Consider the following 17,388-nt stretch of genomic DNA (forward strand, 5'->3'; position numbering starts at 1 on the left):
ATGAAATGGGTGAAGGTCATTAGAGGAATGTTTACAAACTGTGGTTCTTTTATTTATCTCTTTGACCTATTGGGACCTACGGCTCATAACTATAGAAAGTCATAGCAACACTTAATTAAAGTATTTAATAGGTCACAATCTTGTATACGCTATATTATCAAAGCAAGGTGAACACTAAGAGTGCAATAACATCTATTTCTCATATGAAAGATAACTATGAAAAAAGTACAAAAAACAAATTACGATTAAAATAACAGGGACAAAACAGGACTAGATATAATGTATAACAGCACAGATAAATCATTAGTTTAACAAAGATTTTTCCTGTGTCCATCTGATAGGTTTATCTGTTGGTTTTTTTCTTCTTTTTTTCTTTCTTTTTTTCTTTCTTTCTTTCAATGTGCTCTGTATTTTGCATTGTTTTTTCTTCCAAGTAGCAAGACAGTGCTAGTGGGAGGCAGAGCTTTGGTATATATTGTTGTGGTTTATATTTCACATTGCCTTTGGGTCATATTGCCTTTTGGTCCTTTGTTAGGAAATAAAGGATATAGAATCTTCCTTCTCATAGCCCTTGTGTAGAGGGTATACGATTATGTCAGCGTGCCTAGCCACACTCACAAGGGAACAAATATTTAATACGGAGCAATCCTTAGAAACTGTTTTCTGTATGCAACCAAAAATGCTTTTTAGTATCTTATAATAATTTAAGATCTGTTATGAAAGCTACAATGATGATAAGTGCTTCTGTATTTTAGGACAGATATTCTCTGAGCTGCTTTCTAAAATCCTCATCCCTATGTTTGGACTCTGGCCACATTTTCTTTGGATGATAGGACAAGATGTAGGTAGGCAACATCTCTACAGCTTTCATCATCTTTATAGAAGGAAACATGGATACATGAGCCAGAAAGTTGCTGCAAAGCACTCAAAAAAAAAGAGTCAACCAGAACAATCAGGAAACAAAGCAGATGACCTGTCATATGACAGCAAAGCAAATTTTAAACCAAAAAAGTCTGAACTTGGTCCCTGAAATAGGAAAGAATGTATTGTGTAAAACTCCCAGCTGAAGACTTACCCATGGACAGTTTTTGAAGGGACTCCTGGTGGTCTGAGGTTGGTACTTTCGGTTAGGTTCTGCTTTTTTTTGGAAATGTGAAGTCCTTTGACGTGCCATATCTTAGGTACAGCTGATGTTTTTATGAGCTTTTCCTAAAGTAATTGAAGTTAAATGAAATAAAATAATCACCTTAATGGGAGAGCAAATAAGTTCTTCACATTATAAAGAAGGTATTTTTTTATCATGAGCATCTGGGATATATTATGAACTATATGACATCCTATGACTTGTCAGAATGTTGTATTTTCACAGATTTCATCCAAAATTTGAAGGAAAACAGAGAAATGTGAATTGGAATATTCTCTATAATTTTTCTGTTTCTGTTTTAAAAATAGTTTGGTTATAATAATATAGATGAATTAAAGTAAGAAACCCATAAAATTCCGGCCGACTCACAAATGACAGTGGTTTTGGACCAGGTCTAATGCTTTCATTGGACAAAATTAACTTCTTAAGCACAGTGCCTGTATTGTATAGTTTAATTTCTTTTTTGACTATGGTTTCATTCCTTTCAATGACCAGTTCTACACACATTCTAATCTAAGGGATTTGCAATGAAAAAAAAGTCATTTAATTCATTGCAATGTCTAGATGCATCTGTTTGTATTAAATATATTCTGCAAGACATAGGGAATATGAGGAGTGATAATCCATCTTTATTACAAATACAAGTCACAGGAGATATGCCAATATCAGACCATACAAACTAAAATGGTGCTTAAAAAGTATTTAGTACTCTTTTATTCCTAGTGGAAAAGTATTTAAACACAATTCAGAGAGTATTTTTTTTAGTCTTTGCATGAATCTTTGAATTACTACAACAGTAATTATAAACAATTTTCTTTTTGTTAATTGGAATAACAGAATGACAGATAAAACAATAAAGCTGTTAAGAAGATATTAGAGTTACTGGACCCTTACTGGATGACATCACCACGTCCATCTATGTTCCTGAATACCTTGCTACATCTGACCCTTGCAGTTCTAAAACAGACTGTTAATTCCAACATTTTCTCTAAATGCTAACCTCAGCGAAGAATGAAGGAAAAGGTGCATGAGGATCTTTATATAGATTGCCTTGTATTTCTGCTTCTAACCAAATTGGAAATGGCTTGAACTATATACCACTAGAACCCTGTTTTTCCATTCCTAGATCCCTATCCTTGTGCTTCCATTAAAGAGAAGACAACTTCAAAAGAAGTTATGGACAAAGGGAAATCAGTCCATGGTCTCGACCACATACAATTGCTTCTTTGCTGGTTTTCAGATAGGTCTGGTGACAGAAAGGCAGTGAGATATTGCAAATAAATACAAGTTTTGAAACTCCTATTGTTAAGTGAATTAAGGGTGTCTCATAACAGGTGAATTAGTATGAGTTGGATTACTTCAGTGGGTGGTCTTACTTTATTCCTCAAATAAAAATAGAGTAATTTTAATTACTTGCATGGTAGTTCAATTTGTTTTCTTGAAAATATTCAAGCTGTTATATAAATCACGTCCATATTGATGGGCTCTGTTGAGACACATTTGAGAAGTCAATTGATAACTGATGTTATTTTCTATATATTTATGTGTTGGGTTTGTGTATGGTGGGGTTTGGGGGAGGGTCTACAGGGGTGGCTGCTGTGAGAAGCTTCTCAAAGTTCCCCTGGTTCCAAGTTGGACCCACCTCTGGCCAAGGCCAAGCCAATTAGAGACAGTGGCTGTGCCTCTGTGATAGCATATTTAGGAAGGGGAACCTGAGAGGAGGACGCTGTGAGGGAAACACCTCTGCAAACACCAAGGTCAGTTGAAGAAAGGAGGAGGAGTAGGTGAGGTGCAGAGGAGTGGAAACTCCTGTGCAGCCTGTGGTGAGAGGGCAGGCTGTGCTCCTGCACCCATGGAGGTCACCAGTGGAGCAGATGCCACCTGCAGCTTGTGGAGGACCCCACACCCGAGCAGGGAGCTGCGCCCAAAGAAGGCCGGGACTCTGAGGGCAGCCTGTGCTGGAGCAGTTCAGTGCTGGGAGGATTGCAGCACATGGGAGGGACCCCTGCTAAAACAGTTTGTGAAGAGCTGCAGCCCATGGGAAGGGATCACATGGGAGAAGTTCATGGAGGACTGTGTCCCGTGGGAGGGACCCCACACTGGAACAGGGGAAGAGTGTGAGGAGTCCTGCCACTGAGGAGGAAGGAGCAGCAGAGACAATGGGTGATGAACTGACCACAACCCCCATCCCCTGCTCCCCTGTACTGCTGGAGGGGAGTGGAGAGGGAGATTGGGAGCAAAGCTGAGCCGACAAAGAAGGAAGGGGTGGGGGGGAAGGTGTTTTTAAGACGGGGTTGTATTTCTCACTGTCCTACACTCTTTTATTGGTAAATTAGCGTTGCTGGTGTGTTCAAATAAATTAATGTTCTTTTTCTCTCCCTAATGAGTCTGTCTTGCCTGTGACCATAACGGAGGAGTCATCCCTCTCTATCCTTATCTCGACCTCCGAGTCTTTTGTTACATTTTCTGCTCCCCAACCCCAAGGGGGAAGGACTGAGCGAGTGGCTGTGTGGTGCTTAGTTGCCTTCTGGACAATTTGGACATATATTTATATTTTATATATTAATATATTAATATATAATATATTTATTTTTACACTGAAACTCATCATTGTACAGAGAAATCTTTTGGATTTTCAAGGGCTTTGACTAGCTGTTTGCTTGTTTCTGAATACATGGTTGATGGAGTTTATGCCATGTGGTAAATGATGTTTGTGCTGGATTCTAAAAGAATAGTGGCATCAGGTCAGACACTGTTCTGTAGCTAGAAAAATGTTAAAGTTGTTTGCATGGGTATTTGTTCCAGTTGTGTTGGTGTAGAGTCCCCAGTTATTTCATAAAAAGGGAACACAGAATATTCCATTTAATCTTTTATAAGGGTAGCATAAAATCACAAGAAAAAGAAATCTTGATTTTTCTTTCCCTGCCAGGGAGTCTTTTCTTTTGTCTTGAGGTAACTTCTGTCACCTATACTGCACAAATCTAAGAATTACAGAAACATTAAATATCCTGCAAAGAATGAAAGCTGTGGTAAATATGTGTGTGCAAGTATAGCAATAATTTTCAAGAAAGACTCGGAGCAGTCTGTTCTTTGTTTTTTGGCTAAGTACCATTTTTAATTACAATGAGGAAACAACAGCTATTGTTCTATTATTCCTAAAGTGTTTTTGGATGCCTCATAAAATGTTGTACAGTAGATCCTGTCCTCTGATAATATATGATGTAACTGTCACGTTTCTGCTTGCTGCAGCAAGCCCTGCTTCACAGAAGCTACTATGAACCAGTGGTTGCTATTTAGAAGCATCCCAAGGCATAGATTAAGAATCTGAAAGATTGCAACACCTGTTTGTGGAGTTCCTGGCAACCATGGTGTCTATGGGCCTAATCTTCAGGGTCATTATCTGTGAAATGAGGTGGTGGGAGGCTCAGTAAGGCAGCAGCCATCACTTGTCTAAGGAAGACTGAAAAATTTCTTGCAAAGGTATAAAACTTGAACACAAAGGCTGAATTAGAAATCAGGCTGGTGCTGTTAGTTCAGTCCTGAGTTACAAATCTAGAACAATGGTGGAGGCAGGCATCTGAACCTACATGAGCCAATTTTTTAATAAATATTCAGATACTTTTAAAGACATTTGTTAAAGTTCATAGTCCTCATTTCATTTCAGTACATTCTAATTAACTTAAAGTGTCACACAAATTACTTAACTAGATCTTTAAGTTCCCTTCACTGAACTAAGACTTAAATTAACATCAAGGAGTAAGTTTAAGCTTAAGAGACATGGATACAGATGCTTTGGGATCAAAGACATAACAAAACAGTAACAGCTTCATGAAAGAAATCAGAGAAGAGACTATTAGCTCACTGTTATCAAGTTTGAAGATCTTGGAGAAAGTCTTGTGAAATCCAGACTTGGTTCGATTTCATTCCCTGTGACATAACAAAATCACTTACTATTTAATTTTTTTCAGCTACACAGTAGTCTGAAATAGATCTGAGACTTCTTGAAGAATCTGAGCAGGACAAACAAGTGTGCTGATGTCATTTTGTATTTTGTACCAGAGAGTACATTTGCACATTTCTCTTTTATATACAGATTGGTAATCCGATTGTTCATAGTGTTTGCTTTCCTTTCTTTTTAGAAACATCACTTTCATTTATGTTGTGGTTTGGGCTCAGAGAAAAACCGATCACCACTCAGCCTCTCACTCCCCCCTTCTCCCCAGTGCTGGGAAGGAGAAAATAAAGCAAAATGTTCGGACATAGAGATAAGGATAGAGAGGGATGACTCACCCATTACAGTCATGGGCAAAAGACAGATTTTTTAGGGGAAGAAAAAAAGAACATAAATTTAATTCAGCCACTAACAACAACATGAACATAAATTTAATTCAACCACTAACAACACCACTTAACAGACAGAGGACAGTGAGAAAAGTTATGATATGTTAAAAACAACTTCCCCCCATGCCTCTCTTCTTCCCGGGCTCAGCTTTCTCCGTTTCTCTACCTCCTTCCCCTCAGCGATGCTGGAGGCAGGGAACCGAGAGGTGCAGTCAGTTCCTACACTTCTTTCTTGTCAGGGTGGGGGGGTGCTGTTCCTTGCATTCCTCCCCCTCTCCACATCCTTCCCCTTTTGCAGGAAACAGTCCTCCATGAACTTTCTCCAACATAAGTCCTTCACACAGGCTGCAGCATCTCCCATGCTGCTCTGGCGCGGGCCACTCTCACACGTTGCAGTCCTCCCAGTGGCGACATACAACAGCAGGGTCTTCTCCTTCAGGGATTTCCAGCCTTCTTCAGACACAGTGACCTGTTCTGGCATGGGATCCTCCGCAGGCTGCAGGTCAGCATCTGCTCCACTGTGGACCTCCATGGGCGGCAGAGGGGGCAGCACTGCTGTCTCACCACAGGCTTCAAGGGGAGGATCTCTGCACAGGCACACCTCCCCCCTCACTTCTTCTCCTTTGTTCCACTGATCTTGGTGTTCACATAGATGTTCTCCTCGCAACTCCAACTCCTCCTCCCAGATTCCCCTTCTTAAACATGTTATCACAGAGGCACAGCCACCATCACTAATTGACTCAGCCTTGGCACAGAGGCGGATCCAACTTGGAACCAGGGGAGCTTTCAAGAAGCTTCTCACAGAGGGCCACCACTGTAGCCCCCTCCCCTGCTACCAAAACCTCCACCATACACAAAAACCCAGCAGCACAGATTTCACACCACTTTCAACTTGAACTGATTGGTATCAGCAAACACCTGGCCTCACCCCTGGCCTGGGTGATGCAACATCTGCACAGTCTGAACACCTTCAGCATGGGTGCTCACCTGACTTTTTAATTTAGGATACTCATCTGGCAGAAAATGAACCCAGGAAAAAAAATTATTTTTCACTGAGTTTTCTACTAGCTTGGTGCCCTCAAACAGCTCAACAAGGAGGCAAAAAAAGCAAAAAAGCCAACACAAGATGCTGTCACAGTGCTGATCACATGGAGTCATCCCCTGAGTACACATTTTACCTCATTATAGAAACACCAATGTGGTAGGTTGACCTTCCCTGGCTGACAGGTGCCCACCAAGTCGGTCTGTCACTCCCCCTCCTCAGCAAGACAGGGGGAGAAAATAAGATGAAAAAAAAATCTCATGAGTTGAATAAGGACAGGGAGAATCACTCACCAGTTACCATCATGGGCAAAACAGATTGAAGTTTAATTTATTACCAAGTAACAACAGAGTAGGATAGCAAAAAATTCAAACAAATCTAGACACCTTCCCACCATCCCTCTCTTCTTCCCAGGCTCAACTTCACTGCCACTTTCTCTACCCCCTCCTAGGTGGTGTAGGGGATGTGGGTTGTAGTCAGTTCATAACGCTTTATATCTGCCACTCTCCTCACAATGCTCCTCTGATCCCGTGTGGCGTCCTTCCCATGGGTTACAGTCCTTCACGAACTTCAATGTGAGTGCTTCCCATGGGCTGCAGTTCTTCAGGAACTGTTCCAGCAGGGATCAGTTCCATGGAGTACAGTCCTTCAGGAGTGGACTGCTCCAGCACGGGTCCTCCATGGGCCACAAGTCCTGCCAGAAAACCTGCTCTTGCATGGGCTTTCCATGGGCTACAGCTCCCTTCACGGCATATCTACCTTCTTCAGTGTGGAGTCCATCATAAGTGCAGTGCAGATATCTACTCCCCCATGGTCTCTCTATGGGCCGTGGGGGAATTTATGCTCCGATGTCTGGGGCACAACCTCTCTCTTCACCAAGATTGGTGCCTGTGTAATTGTTTCTTTCACACTTTCTCACTTCTCTGTCACAGCTGCTGTGCAGTGTTTTCTACCCTTTCTTAAATATCTTATCACAGACATACTACCAGAGTCACTGACGGGGTCAGTTTTGGCCAGCAGCAGGTCCATCTTGGACGTGCCTGGAACTGCCTCTGTCTGCCATGGGGGCTGCTCCTGGTCTCTTCTCACTGAAGTTACCCCTGCAGCCCCTTATTACCAAAACCTTGCCACATAAACCAAATACAACCAGTTATTTAAATAGTGTAGTATCCTTAGATCTGGCATACTTTTTTTTTTTTTTTCTAATGATAGTGCTGTGTAAGGATGAAGATTAGAAACAGGTGAGTTTGATGTGAGAGAAAAAGATGCTGTGATATCAATGTCCCTAAAGAACTCTAAGTTGAAACATGACCTTAAAGTAAAACTTTCATAACAGTGGAGAACAATTACAGTTTTATTGGATTTTCTCTGTATGTTGGCCCAAGCAATGCTATTGTAGGCCATTTAAACTCTCAAGGATAGCCTTTTGATCATATAATTCCTGTGAAATTCTGACTTCTTAAATAAATGTCCATGCAAGTCAAGAAGAAAGGTTACTACTGGTCAGATGGAAACTCGGCAGAAACACAGAACAAAATTAATGTAGACCTATATCAAGCTGCTGAAAGTCAAAACAAGTAGTATGAATCACCAGTATCAGTAGGAACAACTATGCTGTCAATTGTGTGTTTAAGAATCAAGCAATAATAATTTCATATATCAACATCTTAAGAATATAGATTATGAAAGAAACACAGCTAACAGCATTTTTTCTGTATTGTCACATAATTATAACGTCATTGGAAATATTGCATTAAATTATATGGAATATATCAGTGAATCATACATGCTCTGAAATCATCTTAGATCAATACAAAAGAATGACTGATATGTTAATGCTTCTGTATCTCAATTATGAAAATATTCTGATAAGAAAAAATGTGCATAATATTTAATTGAGATAATTCAACTACATTTCATGCCCCTTATGTTTTTAATTTTAAACATAGTTCTTTTTTGCCCCTTTGGGGAGGGAAAGAAGTTGTCATTTCTAGTTTAATTTGCTTTTAACACCGTAATATGCAATATTGACAATAGCTCAAAGCCTTAAAAATATTATTGTACATTCTACATTCTGTGGAAGAATAAATCTTAACATTAAGCTGAGAGTACTATTAAAAGTTCTGATGGTAGTACAAAGCTAATGTAGATTTAGTAGGAAAAGTCTCGTAGGTATTAGGTTCTGCTGAGATACAACTTTACCTTTAATCACTCAATCAATCATTCTATTAAGCAAAACCAGTTGTTTAATACTGAAGAAAAATATAAACATTCACAGAGGGTATTTATAACATTTATGTGTCATAGAACCTTAATACCTTTAAGAACAAAAATAATTTTTTAGTAGCATTTCCTTCTTTTGATGGCTGTCTGCAGAAAAAAAGAACTCAGGAAACCTTTTTGTTGAGCCCTGAATTCAGCCCAGTGGCAATTTTTTTTTATGTTCCACATCAAACAAATAAAAGCAGAAACCCCACTAAAGGGTCATGAAAAGAACTAAAAGTAGCATCCAGCTGGAATGGTACTCTCAGTGGGGCACTGAAATCATTTGGGTATGGAAAGACAGAGGGAGAAGTACAGAGTAGTGGGTTGATCACAAGAAAGAAAAGCAAGCTGCAATTGCTGAGGAAGTGCTTTTGTTCGTGCATTTAACTGCTTTGTAGGATCCTTCACTGTTTGCAAAGACATCTTTTTGACCATTCCTTTTAAAACATTGGTTTGAAGTGAGATGGACTTAAAGTCAATACTAACTTAGACTTTGTTATCTCTGTTTGCTTTATCTACATTTCTCTTGAAGTTAGCAGGCTTTAAGTTAGTCAATATCAAACTGACATTCATTAAGTCCTGGTATCAAATTGTTATTATTTGCTATTGACAAAAAATAGTGCCTATTCACAAGGTTACCACTGACAAAGACTGGTGCTTTTTTTTAATTTTAATTCTATTTCTTTTCCCTAAGAGTGATTTTTTTCTGATTTAACTTAAGTACAGCTTGATGGCAGTCTCTGTGTGACAGACTGGAAATGCTGTTTCTGCTTTCTTTTAATGTGTTACATGTCCTTACAGATCACTGTCACCTTTGTTTGCTAACATAGTATGTGAGATCTGAAAGGGAATATATGTAAAATTCACAGTTAAGTGTTCATTTTAGCATTGCTTACACTTACATAATCCTGAGTCATATATAGTATTTTCTGCCACTGATCTTGAACTATTTTTGACAGTACCAAACAAGGAGAGGAAAGATGTGCCTAAATCTAGAAATTTTTATTGTGTTTTTAAGTCTACAAATAGTGACTAAGAAAAATAAATCAAAAAGCTTAGAATCACTATATGTGAAATCCATTTAACATATGGAAAATATTTTGTTGTCGTCTTTTTTTTAGAAATTAAACAGAACATATATTTTTCAGTTTTTTGAGGGTCCTTTTGGGAACCATTTTGGTTTTAGTTCTCTTTAGACCAAACTATTACTTCCAAATTCCTACTTTGCATTGAATAACAACTGTTTTATTACAACATAATAGCACTGGCATCTCTTTGATTGGATTTTTTTCTCTGTGTGTGTTTGTCTCACTGCTGTAAATAGTGGATTACTGTGAAGTTTTTCTGGAGAAGAAAATAGGAAAGTTAATCAGAATTTTTTTCTAAATAGCATTAAATCAATAAAGATTGGCCTTAAAGAGCCTGCAGAAACATTTAATAGCATTTAAATAATATACTCTGATATCACATTTTTAATGTATTTAATTTATTTAGAATAAATGTATAATATGTCCATACCTTTTAAAGTGTGCCATCATACCTCTGTTGCGTTTAGAAAACTGTGCGTAGTCACCAAATCTGCCTGCCATTGAGTATCCTCTTCAGCCACAGTCATTTGTTTCCTTTGAAGCTATTAGTTTGCTATTCTAAAAGAATAAAGAAAAAGAAATTTTCACGTAATAATGACCACAGAAATCCAAAGATTAATCCAAAGACTCAAAAATGCTCTCCAAATTTTGATGCAAAGCTTTTTCAACTAAATTTGAATGAGAGTATAGCAGCATAGGACTGAAAGTAAAAGAAAACAAGAATATGACTAAAACATTTGCTAATGATGTTATTCAGGTACTGAATCCAGATTTTTTTTCTTGTTTATTCATGCTTAATTTAAAAAACAAACAACAAAACAAACAAAAAAACCACCAAAAACCCCAAACAACCAAACATGGTTGTCCAGCTATATATTCCATTTTTATAAACTTTCCAAGAGACTATTAGGTACAATCTCATCTGCATGTTGAATAAAGTTTAGATGCAAAACCATCTGATCTTGTTTTAATGCCCTAGCTGTTAATAAGAGTAATGCAGGTCACCTGGTTATAACTTAGTCTATGGTAAGATCATGAGATCATTGCAGCCAGTTTATCGCTTGGTAGTTTCAGTGAAGAAAGAGATAATTCATTACTGTCACCTGAGCTGTGATTAATTACTGATGACTTTCAGGAATGTTAAATACTTGCCCTTGCTAATGTATCAGAATATAATAATGAAATGAATTTGATACTTACTATGAGAATGTCTCTACAAAGCTCTGGAGGAACATCTGCAGAAAGTGTCTCTTATTATGCAGATTCAGTTCAGAGTGCTTCTGAGCTTCCCAACCTTCTGGCTACACAGAGAGAAACACAAATTGTAACTGTGTTCACTCTGGTGGATTACTGCCTCAAAAAATACCATGTGCTGACCGCTGCTTGGTGTCTGTTGACCTTATCAACGTTCAGAATGAAGAAATAACAAAATCATAGTGAGCACTGTGACTTGAACGACACAAGTTTCAATCCTAAATTAAGGCTGATGAAATTTCCTGACTGTCTCTGTTCCATGTTTCAGATATTTAGTCTGTCACTGATAAGCATTTTGGAGAGGCTCAGTAAACCTCCTTGGTGATATGCATTGATGTGAAGGAACTGTTTTCAAGGTATACAGAGGACTCAAATGTGAAAATGATGCAAGTGTGGTAAGATCATTCATCCTAGCGTCTCCACATTTGGGTAGTGTTGTGTTGACTCAAATTGACTTACAACACACAAAGGTATGGAACACTTAAAGGCCTATATGAATTGCTATATTTTTGTTTCAGCTTCCAGTACGAGGCTAGTAATTCAAACAATGCTCATTTCATTTATGGAAACTTATTTTAAAATAAAGTCTTAAGACATTTCAGGGTAGATGCCTTCAACATAGTAACCATAGAAATGAAATAGTCTTTAAATTCTGTTTTTCTTTCCCTCCATACAGGGTGGGAAATCCCCCCTGAATTATTTTCCTGTTAACAGGAAATGGCTTTTAAAGATTTGAAATTTTCCATTCCCGCTGTCTACATTTCACTTGTGCCACTCAGCATAAATGAACTACAGCTCCTGCAAGGAAGATTCCAAGGAAGAGTTACCATTACACTAGGACACCTACTTTAAGAAAGTTTTAATAAACTTCTTTTTCTTAGAAGATCAAAAATTTCATGTTATGTATTTTAAAGGGAAATATTGTCTTTTTGTCTGATTATCAACATGCAGTGTGAGCTTTTGAATATTAGTGAAAACTTAAGAAATAAGAAAAACAGAGCACTGGTCAGGAATAATGTATGACAGTAAAATCACCAAAGCTAAAGGATATAGAAAATATGCTGTGCAAAAAAAGACTGGAAATTTGTTTCTCTGAAAACAGCTTCTCAGAGGAAAATCAGTTGTGACATGGTAAATGCAGTTACAGTAAATTATAAAAAACTGTGCAACATACGCATTTTTTTTCTTGTTAAAGAAAATCTGTGTGAAAAAAAAGGTGAAATTAAAGTAAAAGGAATATAAATTGGTTTTGATTATTAAAAGACATTCAGCAGGTTGAACTAAAAATCCATTACTGATATTCTTGAAGTATATATACTCAGTTTTATACAGTTATTTTAGGTTACTTTATGAGATCAAACAGTCTGTTTGACTGTATCTCACTTCGTACCCACTCATTTATTTCAACTTTGACAGCGGGACTGACTTTTTTAAAAAGAATGTAACTTTCAGATTTTGAAAATAATGAAGAGAAGTATATTAATCCTACAGAGAAAAATACATAGTTTTCTATGATGAGGGGTAGTTGTCAACACACAGTCTTCCATATATTTAGTGGTGAGGTACTACCTGTTTTTATTTTAGAAATGTATGCTAGGAATTAGTGAAAGAATATTCTCAAAATCTGACTGCAGTTTGGCAATCCATGTAGACTGAAATAAATTATGTTCAACAAAATACGCATTGTTATGTATAAGTGCTACTGAGATTAAATTTATCCATGGTCACTGAATTAATGATGCGGCTTTTCTCTGGTCTGTGCAATAATAGTCAATAACATGGAAGATGGCATTTTTGAAGGAGTGTCAAATGTACTTAGAAAATAGAAAATCTGTAATGTAGAAGCTCTGGCTTCTTTTCAGGTCTTAAGTTTGACAGTTCTAATACATAAATCATTCTTACTGCCATTGAGTGTTTCACTCTCATAAAGGCAAAGATAAGAGGCTGAAGAGTATCAACTAGAAATACTCTTCATTGCTCCAAGCAAATATTTCTTTCTGCCCTCCTAGCAGTAGTTTAAACTGATGTGATATGAGCACTGATTATGACCTTAGCATTGATCATCATATTAATATAGACACATTTCTTATAATACACCTTGTTATCAAACAACGCCGTTTGAACACAGACCTAATGTTCCCTGTGAAGCAGTAAGTGAATCATGACCTCCCAGGGTACGAACTGAGCAACTTCCATCTCCTTGGGAGTTTGGTTCTTTTTAATTTTACTTTTTTTCCTCTAAGCCTATGATATAATAGAAGATGTGATATAAAAGATATGTAGATGTAGTTTGTGCAGCTTTGTCTGGAACAATTCAGGCGTCACCTCCAAATCTGATTGTTCTTTAATGAGATTTCTGATATTGAATGTGGTTCAACTAATTGAAGAATATACGTTATTATTCTGCATTTTTGTCCATATTAGAGTTGTTACTTGAGCTGGCAACTGGCAATACTGCTGTACTAAAAGGCAATATCGGTACTGATAGCCTAGTCATTTTCACAATAATTTCCTAAAAGCATACTTTCTGTTATTTAATTCAGTTCACCTTTCCTGAATTAAATGACAGAGAGATAGAAAGCATGGGGGTTTTGATCCATTTTTATTAGACTATTAATAGCCAGTTTGCACTAAAAGCTATGGATACAGTGGATAAAATAATAATTATTCTTAAACCTACAATGATCTTACAAACACAGTGAAAGTAAGCAGACAGAGGCATTGGATTGGTTAATTCCAGACATTGCCTACAGTCCCATTCATAATGTGTCACCCACTGACTTTTTCTGTATTCTGTATTTAAGATTCTGGCTTAATTATCACTGTGATCATGATCATGAAGTATTTTCCTGAGTAGGTGATAGAATGGGAAAGGATGATTAAGTTCCACAGAAAAACAAGCAGTGAAAAAGAGAATTCTCAACTTATAAAAGTACTTTTCCTTCCTTTAATGGATTTCTTCATACTTCTTTCATACAAAAGATGGCACTTAACTGCAGCTATCAGGTGTTACATTCAAAGTCTGGATCTGAACGTCTTCATATAGTGTCCTGCACAAAATAAATTACAAAATCTGAAGTCACTCCAGGTTTTAAACTTTGAGAAGAATGACTATAAATTTCACAACTAAAGAGATCAAAATGTATCTTTCATTGTAAATTTTTATCTTCTTTCCCTCTTGGTGAGAAATTTCTTATATGCAGCTTCCAGCAACTTTACAAAGTCTTTGTTATATAAATAAAACATAATAAACACCTTTATGCTATAAATACTTCTGTGTGGGCATAGTAGTTGTTGTGTGCAATCCCATTTTCTGAAAGCTTCTAATATCTCATTATCTAAACCTTGAAGTTTATTCAGTGTATTTTTTAACTTCATCTGCAGTTTAAAAGCACATGCATATACATTAATTTTTAACAGTTGCCAAGTGAAAGATTTGTTTGATTCCTTAATTACATTTATTTTACTGTATTATTGTTAGTCAATTGATTCTAATGTTTATTTAGGGGTTTTTAAATTATATTTTTCCCTTTTTCTTTGAATAATGACTTCACTTTTGGACTTTTTTCTTTTTTCCATCTGTCTACATGTGAAGCATAGAAAATGGCAATAAAGTTAGATGGCGGGTGGGTTGTCTTGGAACATCTAGATGTAATAAGGAGTAGAGATGTGTGCACAGTGTTTGTGCCTCACATGGTCTTGTTTAAACCAATTGCTTGCAGACGTTAGAAAAAATGCCAAAGAATGTCAGGGTGTACCTCACTGTATGGTTTCTTCAAGATAACAGCTGAAGATCAACAGAAAATACCTCATTGATATTTTCCTAACTATTCTAGGATGAACTTCATCAGACCCAGATGATATGAAAATTTCTAACATATTTAAGCAGTCTCCCTCCTGTTTGTTTGTTTGTTTGTTTGTTTTTAGGGGGGTGTGTGGGTTTTTTGACCTGTTCAAAGTTGACAGCTTTTCTCTTAATTTAGCATCTTGGCAGGCTATGTCCAAGTAGTAGGTATTTCAGGAAAGAGTGACTTAAAAAGGGATTCAATATTTTAGCCTTGTCACCTCTGCTGATACCTCTCTGACTTTAGCCTTGACCAAGAATTTTAGTCTTGGTTGATCAACACGATATTTTGTTTCTCCCGGTATTTGTTAATGAGTTACTAGTTTCTTCTTAATCTCAAAGACTGTTTTGAACTGAAAGAGAATCTTCCAAATGAGGACTGCAGAAATTCCAGTTACATTTTCATAATTCTCACTTTGTTTTTGCTGAATTAAAAGTGACTGTTAGTTGGTGTGATAAAGCTCCTCTACACATGTACCATGGAGCTCAGAGAGACAATGACATGAGGGGAATTCAAATAGTAGTCTACTTGGTTAATCCCAAGCCCATCACAGTGGCCATCAGCCCATCAAAGACCAAACCATCTGCACAAGACCAGAGGAGTGCAAGGATGCACAAGGGAGTTGAGGACCCAAATCAAGGACTCCCAGGGAAAGACCACCTTGTCTGAGCCCCTCCCAGGGCTGCCCCAGCAGTGCCATCAGTCCCAGGGTCCAGGTGGCACACCTACCACCATGAGCCATGGGGAGCATCTCTCTGGATCATCCCTCAGACAGAGGGAGTTGCTGCCAGGGGTGGGACATAATCTGGGCTGCAGGGGAAAAGTAGTTTGGGATGGAACAGGACTTATTTTGGAATGTTAGGGGAGTAATCAAAGGTAGGACAAGGGAGAGGTGTAGTAGATGATTGGCAGGGGGAACAAGATTTGGGAAATAGAGGTGTAGGGGCTAAAAAGGGCTGGTCATGTGTAGAGAGCTGGCTGGTCGGTGTGCTTGCCTGATCAGTTCAGCCTGTCCTGTCTCCCTATTATATTCTTTTCTGGCTCTGTCCTGGGGAAGGTCTCTCCGTCCTATGTGCATGTGTGTGTGGGGGGGGCTGTGAGTGCAGCCTCTGGGGTCAGACCACGGGGCAGAGGGTCCCTGTATCCCTGGGGCAGAGACTGGAGCGAGTACGGGTGTGCCAGAGTGTGTGTGAACACCAGCAAGGATCAAACTAGATGAGCTGGTGAGCAAGGGAAGTGGCCTGGGAGCAAGGGGATGAGCGGGTCTCCGACAGCCAGCCCTGGGTATGAGACACCCTGGGTGTCTCATGTGGTGAGAGCACAGGGGGTTGGCTGTGGGACCAGGGGATTCCCATCTGTCTCAGGGAGTGTGAGATGGTCTATACCAGCAGCCGGACAGGGGCTGCAGCCTTGGGGGCTCCTACGTGCAGGGCCAGCAACCGGGGACACTGGGACCCATGGGCTAGCTACTGGACAGGCTGAGTGCCTGAGCCCTGCTTCTGGAGGGCTCCACCTTGCTGAGATGTGTACATTCAGTCTCACTTGTAGCCTTCCCTCCTGTCCAGCCAGAGAGGGGAGCAGGATGAGGCCATTGGTGTTGTTTATATGTCTGTATATATGTAGTGTGTACTTGTGCTTTGTGTGTGCGTCTGCTGGGAACACATCTTCAGTCTTGCAACTGCTTGGACTGAGGGATGCAGAGCAGCAGCAGCCTCGCTGCTCGCGAGCTGTTTTCCTCTAAAAGTGACCACTCTATTCCACACCATCTCTAAATGCCATGTTGTTCATTGACCACTTCCTTAGGATGAGGAACCTCTCTTATGTGCATGAATAGATAAAAAAGATCACAGAGAAATATGGGACAGTATGAGATATTGTTTTGCGAATTGATGGGTCAACAGAAAGGACACAGACACCAAGTTAAAAAGATAGCTTATTTTACTTTAAAGCAGCAGAAAGAATAAGCAAGGTAATGTATCTGATAAAAAAGAAGCAAGGTAATGGACCTGATCATTGCCACATAAAGTTAACTATAGTGATTAAGAAAGATACATCACCAATTGCCCTAATACTGTATCATCATCCAGATCTGTGCTTCAGCTGGGGAGTCCCATCACAGCGAAGGATCAGAGAACCACTCCCAGCAATTGAGAAGTCCTACGCAGTGTGTCCACCCATAGGTGAGGTCTCCATCTTCTCTGTGAGAGGGTCCTGCTTTTATACAGCTTGACAAACAAATCTTATAAAAAAAAAAGGGGGCGTGGAAACATCTGGTAGATTGGCTTCACTTCACTCGGGCACATCCCGGATCTGGCCAGCATCCCGGGTGCATCCAAGGAGTTCCTGTCTTCTAGGAAAGAGCGGGCTTAGGGTCCAAAAATATATATTATTTATGTATAGTTTTCAGAG

The sequence above is a fragment of the Strix aluco genome, chromosome 8, assembly GCF_031877795.1.
Source record: "Strix aluco isolate bStrAlu1 chromosome 8, bStrAlu1.hap1, whole genome shotgun sequence".
NCBI lineage: Eukaryota > Metazoa > Chordata > Aves > Strigiformes > Strigidae > Strix > Strix aluco.